Raw genomic sequence first — 7,040 nt, 5'->3', positions numbered from 1 at the left:
GGTGGACCTCGCGGGATGGTGACGCGTGGCGGATGGCCGGCCCGGTCTCGGGACTCAGGGACCCCTGGTTCCTGATACACCGACAAACTCGAATGGATAATTTTTCGGGTCCGGATTTGTATATAAGAGATTCCGAGATGCAACATTCTCGAAGAACTTCTGTAACAAATTTGTATAACGTCTGAAACATTAAATTTGAACGTCTGAAATATTGGAGATATATAGAAATTAACTCGAATGGATAATTTTTTTGTTAGGATCTACACGCAAGAGATTTTCAGTGCAACATACGTAAATAACTACGGTACTAAATTTTCATAACATCTGAAACATTAAATTTGAACATCTAAACTATTATAAATACAAAAATATTTTTATTAAACCGATCCAATAATACTATATGCAGAGCGAGCCGTCCGTGCAATGATACTGGAGCATTTCCCTTTTTTTTAATGCACTTCTCCTAGCATACACACAGTTCGAGAGCGGCGTGCGTCGCACCCGGTTCTCAGCCGCTACGCTTGAGGGCCGAATCCTCCCATTCCCCTCCCCGAAATTCCCAGCCCACCACTGTAAAAAGCGCTAGGGTTTCCGATTCCCTGCACGGTTCCTACCCCGCGTGCAGCTTAGGCCAACCCTCCGCTCCTGCTGCGGTTCTACGCCTCTACCTGCGCGCGCCCCCGCTCTCCTCCTCCACCGCCGCTGCCATGGGAAGGGGAAAGTTCAAGGGCAAGCCTACCGGCCGCCGCAACCTCTCCACCCCCGAGTAGATCGGTAACGGCGCGCCCGCCCTCTTTGTCATATGGTTTGGTATTAAGTGGAATTTGATGTCACGCCTGGAGCTTTCCATGGGGTTTGTCTCCGAGAAGACTGATTGATCTGATGTTTGGCGCAAGATGGTTCTGACTGGGTTTGCGTGGTCTAGCAGAATCGTAATGCTAGGAGTAGCTTGTTGCGACATGAGATTCCTGCTTTTAGCAGGCGCTGCGGACCCCCCCCCCCCGGGGGGGGGGGTTCGTTGATGTAGCTTTGTTTTCTTTAGATGCGCGGGCACTTGTTTGTTCATTCCGCGTGGTTTGGGTACATAATCGTTTTTCAAAGGTTTAGGTGCTTTCTTCATCCCGTGATGCTGTAGGACAACTTGATACTATTCTGCTTTTGATTCGGTTGCAGCTTTGTTTCACTTTCACTGTTAGAGATCTTCACGTAAAAAGGGTTTGCGTGAAGTTTAAACGCAGTGGAAAATCAACATCATACTGTACCTGGCCTCAAAGATAGGTCTTTTGAGGCTGGCTAGGACAGAAATGCTACATTTGAACCCTTCGCAAACATGTTTTTTTTTGTGTGTGTGGTTATTTTGCTATTTGATCATCTGGGTGGCTGCTTTGCTATTTGATCCTCTGGGTGGCTGCTTCCTATGGATATCCTGCTAAGTGCTAAGAGCAAATTTTTTAAACTTATTTCTGATAACATTTATTCAAATAATTGCAGCTGCTGGTACTTCAGGTCGCCCACACACATTTAAGAAGGTCTGTACATCTCATTAGATTAATCTCACCGACATGATTATTACTTATATCCCCACTGACCCTTTTGCACTCCTACAAGTCAAAAAGGATTTGTTCATCGCTTGTTTTGGGTAATATTGAACATACCTACCTGTATTGCACTCGTAGAATTACACATCGCCCCATGGAAAACCACTGTCCAGAGTGGGTACAGTGATTTTATAATTTTACTAAGTATCTATGTTCGGCTGTGGAACATTTGTGCCATTACCACACTGCAAGACTGCAATTACATGTCTATTTGAGTTTTGGCAAATATTGTTTCCAAAACTTTAGCTATTCTTTTTCATTGAACTGTGTCTATAATTCTGAAACTGCTGTAGCACAACTCAGCTATTGCATTTGCACAATCTAATTCTGCGTAAAAATAAGAATACTGCGATCAAATCATGTCCATTAACTTCTGATTAAATTGCTGGAAATGCCAATGTTCTAAAGTATGCATATAGATGATTTTTTCAGATCTGCATCTATAAACATTTGTTAAGCCGTATTGCCAGAAATCAATATTACCACAAAAGTTTCTTAAGTTATTTGGAAGCTACCTTGCCACAAATTTGATTGTGTGGCCATCATGTTCTTGCTGTAACAATTGATTTGTATTAAAAATTAAATAGAATGTAGCTGAAGAGGAGGAAGAGGAAGAAAGAGAATAATCTGAAGAGGAAGAATCTGAAGCCGAGTCTGATGACAAGCCTGTAAGGACCAATGACTTTTCAATCCTGCCTTTTTATACTCATTGTGTATTTATCTGACATGCTATATAATATTCCCAGAAACATAAAGGCACGGAAAGTCTTATTCAGATTGAAAATCCAAACTTGGTGAAAGCAAAGAATATAAAGGCCAAGGAAGTTGGTGTAAGTTCATGACTATCGGTAGCATCTTTGATATAAGAAAGAGCTTATTCAGATTGAAAGGGATTATTCAGTTGTCATATCACCATGCATTTAGGAGCCAAATATCACAAGATGCCATGTCACGGTGGTGCTAATATCATTAGTTCCACAAATTTTTCCCTCTGTTGTCTTAGCTATAATCTATGCAACACCGGTACGCATACGTGTATCGGTATCGGATAAATATGGATATAGGGATACGCCATTTTCCCAGAAAACTCAATACACGAACAAGTTTTACTATTAAAAAAAATAGAAATAAGTTACTCCCAATTTCTACTTAAGTTTTATTACGTAACATACTGAAAGTTTCAAATTTAGGACATATTAAAGGACATAATAATAACTAGGAATAAGCTGTTAACTAACACAACTTGCAACTCTGGTTTAATGGTTCATCCTCCACCTAGGCTTCTTCATCCTCCACAATACCTACCTCTCTACATCTCCAAAAGACACAACTTGCTACTCAGGTTCATCAAGAGAGAGTTCAATAACTTCAAGAACGCCTAGACCACTTAGAGCGTCAAAAGAATCTCCTCCCACATCCTTGGATCCCCTTGATTCCGGTGCTGTGGTGAGCACGAGAAGATCACAAGAACCTGGAGGGGAAGAAAGAGGAACAGGTGTGGGAGCCGGGAGGCAAAAGGGGAGGAAAGGAACACACCGGTCATAGCAGCTCGCCGACGACTCGCCGTCGGTAGGTGGCGAGAGGGAGGCATAAGGCACCGGAGGTATGGAGGGTTATGTACCCTTACTATGTCGGGCTAGCTGTATCTAAAAATATCCCGCATGTATCCATATTATTAATCTTTATTTTTGGTTGGATACTTAGTGGATAGGTGTTAGTATCTGACATGTATCCATATCCGATACGGTCTGCAAGTATTAGGGTTGTTTGGTTGCCTCCAGTTCCCTAGCCAGGCTCTCCGCGTGCAAAATCTTTTGGTTGCTCACTTGTTTGGTTGCTTGTACCACTTTTGCGGCCTGGTTCATTCGATGCAAAATCATTGTTGCAACCTAACTCATGGGAAACGGATTTCATCCACGTTTCTCCCGAGCCAGGCTACGCTAATGATGATATTAGTGTATAATTAGTGAATATTAGCTCATATTAGTAAATGTCAAATTGGATTAAGGCTTAATATGATAAATTAAGTACTATAGAGTGTATTTATGCAAAATAAACATCATGTTAACACTTGCTTTTTTATTTCAATCTCATGCAATATATACTCATACGGGCAAACAAACACAATTTTTTCTCAACCAGACTGAGCACATGTAACCAACCAAACAAATAACACAACATGCACACAGCCTGGCTCAAATGAGTCAGGCTCACTAGATACGAGCCAGGCTCACTAGATACGAGCCATTCCGTGCACGATGTTGGAGCTCGTTTCGTGCCGCCGGCGCCAAAGTGGTCACACCGGACCGCCGCCCTTCGCCTAGGCCTTAGGGGTCTCCAGTCTTGCCACCATGGTGGAGAGGTGGTTCTGGAGCCACACGGTACCTCTGGCGGATGCTATGCATCGTCTTCGGCTCAGCAAGTGAGTATGCAGCAGTTGGGCCAAGGGCTTCACAAAGCAACGACCATGTGCAGAAATCATTACTTTATTCAGTTGCGGTCGAACCGAGTTTGGAGTTCGATTTTGGGTTCTGACACCCAACATCCGACTACTCCAATGTTCCCGGTTCGTTTTCTGCTGGCCTCAGTTTGCTTTTTGCACACACTGGAGCTGCTCTAAGATGTGTGCAATCTCACCAAACATTCTTGTCAGTATGACACTACTGAAACCATGCTTGTGAACTTAAAAAAGACATAACTTTTATCATTTTGTGAATGCAGAACGTCTTGCTTTAATAAGACAACAAAGGGCTGATGCTGCAAAGAAACGTGGAAGAGGAGAAAGCTGGTACGTCCATTGCTATTAGTATCTTGCTTCATGTTCTTAAGTTATATTATGTTAAGATTCGATTGATTGCAAATATCCCTTATAGTTTACATTATTTGACCTCCTATTTTTATGCTGTCTTGGCATTCTCATTTTCTTTTTCTTCCTGGCAGCCAAGGAGCAGAGGAAATCTGAAGCGCGGAAATAACTGCAATAATTATGGACCACGAAGGCATGAGCTGTGTTGGTTGGATGTTTATTTCGAATGCATCTATTATCTTTTAAAACTCGGTCTCTATTCTATATTCCCATAAAAAGATGCATTGACAAGCAGTAAAATAGTATTGTGGTCGTGGCATGCTGTAAACTGAGCTTAGCAAAATTCAAATGTAGTAAGACCAGCTTGTGCGAAATTTGCTCCTTTCTTTCTCGTGTTCAAGATGCTGGAGCTAATCTGTGGTTAGATTATGCAACAAGTAACTGCACTTGTTTATTTTGGCCTTGAGCTTAAAACTCAGAATGAGTTTCGTCTGCGGAGGGACCCCTTAAATTGAGCAATATCTGATCTTGACTTTGGTTTACAAGCTCGCACATCGAAACGACAGCTAGGGAAAGAAAGGATTGTTGCTTTGCAAGTAGAACGGGGAAGACCACGGCATGGACATGTATACAGGCGTTTGATCCCTCGTGTCAGCTGTTGAGAGTAATTTGGATTGCAATGTAAAGTGGTAGATACAATAATGATTTGAACTTTTAATCATTCATTGATGATTGTTATATATATATATATATATCAATCAATTGTCGGGAGCAACTGACATATGGTTATGTGAAGATCATTTGATTTCTAACATTTTCTTTGATATTGATCCATGTATTTACATATTTTATCTTGAAAGCTTCTCTGAAAATCCTATAGAAAAATATAAGGAGAGTAGTAGCGATATGCTATTATTATTTTTAAAATTTAATAGAAAAAATAAGGAAAAATAATATAATATATATTAATGATTATTTCTTTGTTAACTTATATGGGAAAATCTTGTAAAAGTAAAAACTCATAAGCAAGTTTAGTAAACAATATATATGTTTTATATACCTCTTTTAAAAATCCTGCTAGGAAAAATAAGAGGTATGCCCTATGATCTTGTGTAGATATTATCTTATTAAAAATCTTTTATAAAAAATTTTGTAAGTAAAACTCATAAAGGGAAAAGAGCACAATATAAGGTATGAACAAGTCAAATTTAGGATGACACTCTCCCTGATTCTTGTAAATTTTAAAGTCGTCACATAACAATACTAGAACATATTTTTGAAATATCAAAGTTGGTAAGAACTTTATGAATAAATTTATGAGATTATCACATGATTTAATTTGTAAGATGTTTATCTCCCCCACTCTGTTGTAACTTATGAGGATAAAATAATTTATGGATAATATACTTTGTAATATTACTCTTTATGTAACCTGTTTGCATCTAAGCAACATAAGCAATATTACTTTTGTAGATAATGGTAGGTGATTTAATGAAATCAATACCATATGATTGTTGTATGTAGTTTATCATTCTGCGAAACCACATGCATTCACATGATGTCTCATATAATACAATTATTTCAGAATGATTTGTGGGTATAGCCACTAGAATCTGTTTGAAGACTTTCATAAAATGATTGTCCCATAATATAGGAACATAAAGACTGTCTATGATCTGGCGTTGTGGGGATCTGATAAGTAACCAGCATCAGTGTATCCAATCATATTTGAATCTTGGTTTCTTTGAAATTGAAAGAATAGATCAAGACCTTGGGTACCTTGGAGATATCAAAAGATATTCTTAACTCTCTCCCAATGACATTTAGTTGGAACAACGCTATGCCTAACTAGTAAGTTAACTGCAAATGCGATATCAGGCTTGATACAATTTTGAAGATACATAAATGCTCTAATGACACTAAGATATGGAACCTTAGGTTGCAGTATCTCTTCTCCATTTTCCCGTGGTCTAAATGGATCTTTCTCCATATCTAGAGATCAAACAACCATGGGGTTTTAGATGGATATGATTGATCCATATTGAATTTCTTTAATATTTTTTGGATATAGGTAGCTTGATGTACTATAATTTTCAAGGGAATGTGCTCGAGTTATAGACCTAAGCAAAATTTGGTTTTATCCAAATTCTTTATCTCGAATTCCGTCTTTAGATGATCATGTGCTTCATCGATATCTTGTTCATTGCCAATAATGTTTATGTCATCAACATATACAGAGATAATACAAAATTATGTCAAGGATTTCTTGATGAACACGCATGGACAATCACATTATTTGAGTAATATTTCTGCAGAAGGAACTCATTAAGTCGGTTGTACCACATTCGTCCCGACTGCTTTAAGCCATATAGTGACTTACTAAGCTTTACATAATATATGTTGCAATTTGTGTTTGGATTCGGAATTTGGATTCCAAGGGGAACCTTCATGTATATGTCCGAATCAAGTGACCCATATAAATATGCGGTTATTACATCTATCAACTGCATAAATAGATGATTTTGAACTGCCAATGAAATAAGATATCGGAATGTAATTTCACTTATGATTAGAGAATACGTTTCATTGAAATCAATGATGGGTCTCTGCGTGAACCATTGTGTTACAAGCCTTAC

General features: G+C 39.0%; 1 pseudogene; it reads left to right on the top strand.

The window, feature by feature from the left end:
• The first annotated feature begins 479 nt into the window (after nucleotides 1-479).
• Nucleotides 480-4,896, top strand: LOC133908757 (uncharacterized; annotated as a pseudogene).
• Nucleotides 4,897-7,040: the final 2,144 nt, after the last annotated feature.

This window comes from Phragmites australis, chromosome 2 (genome assembly GCF_958298935.1).
Source record: "Phragmites australis chromosome 2, lpPhrAust1.1, whole genome shotgun sequence".
In the NCBI taxonomy this organism is placed as follows: domain Eukaryota; kingdom Viridiplantae; phylum Streptophyta; class Magnoliopsida; order Poales; family Poaceae; genus Phragmites; species Phragmites australis.
The sequence above is the reverse complement of the archived record's forward strand: the minus strand, read 5'-3'. Positions and strand labels throughout refer to the sequence as shown.